This window comes from Elephantulus edwardii, unplaced genomic scaffold (genome assembly GCF_000299155.1).
Source record: "Elephantulus edwardii isolate Elephantulus edwardi_28Jun2011 unplaced genomic scaffold, EleEdw1.0 scaffold00389, whole genome shotgun sequence".
NCBI classification, from domain to species: domain Eukaryota; kingdom Metazoa; phylum Chordata; class Mammalia; order Macroscelidea; family Macroscelididae; genus Elephantulus; species Elephantulus edwardii.
In genome coordinates this window covers 1,264,578-1,265,588 of record NW_006400139.1, presented here as the reverse complement: position 1 = coordinate 1,265,588, position 1,011 = coordinate 1,264,578, and positions in this window count along the sequence as shown.

Below are 1,011 nucleotides of genomic sequence, written 5' to 3'. Positions count from 1 at the left end.
ACATGAGTCAAACCTTTTATGTTACTTATTAAATATCCTACTATGTTGAAATTTTATATCCCGGATTTTCAAAATTTAATTGAAATTGCTTCAGTTTTGGTCAAGGAATGAAAGTAGCCTATTTTCATCTCCCAATATGTGATTTTCATCTGGTTGGATATTCTATTAGGACTCATGAGTGTTGTTACTTTTAATATCATGAGTTAAGTGAAGTAAAATATGTATGTGATAAATTATTTCTTACAACTAACAGTAAATATAAATTTATTTTATTAAAATTTCAATGTAAAAACAATATCATAATCACATTAACATAAAAGAGAAAAAGAAAGTAAGTCATCTGTAGGTACTTCTAAACTGTCCTGGTGTTTTAGTACATTTGAAGGTAATTCAATTTAAATTAGCAAATATAAGTTAACTGTGCCAGACACTGGTAATTGCATGGCAATCATTTATCCATGTTAACTAATTGAAAGAACATAATTTAGAATTTAATTAAGATTTATACATATCTGTAGTTTTATATTAAACTGTTATAACTTCATCATTTTGAAATATGAGCAAACATTTGTCCCCATAATCAATAACTTTGTAGATAATCTAAAAACCCTTCTCTAATTTGAAATAAAGTGATTTAAGGTTGGTCTGGGTAGGGTAAGCCTATAGCTATACATAACAGCAAGAAAATTTCATATTCTAATTTATGAATAAAAATTTAATTGTTCTGAGTGTCATGTTCAAATAGTGCATTTTTAAAAATAGTACTTCTAAGATCAATGTTATTTTACTGAACATATAACTAAACCAAAATTGAAATGTGAATTCGCACATTGTGGTTGAATCAGATAAAGACTCATTACTTATTATTTCTCACCAGTTTAGTCATAAGAAACAACACTATATGTATTTAGACTTTAAAACAGATTAACTTTGTGTTGATTAACCTCCTGACTGTCTCTTTCACATCTCTGTTCCTGAGGCTGTAAATCAGGGGGTTAAGCATGGGAATGA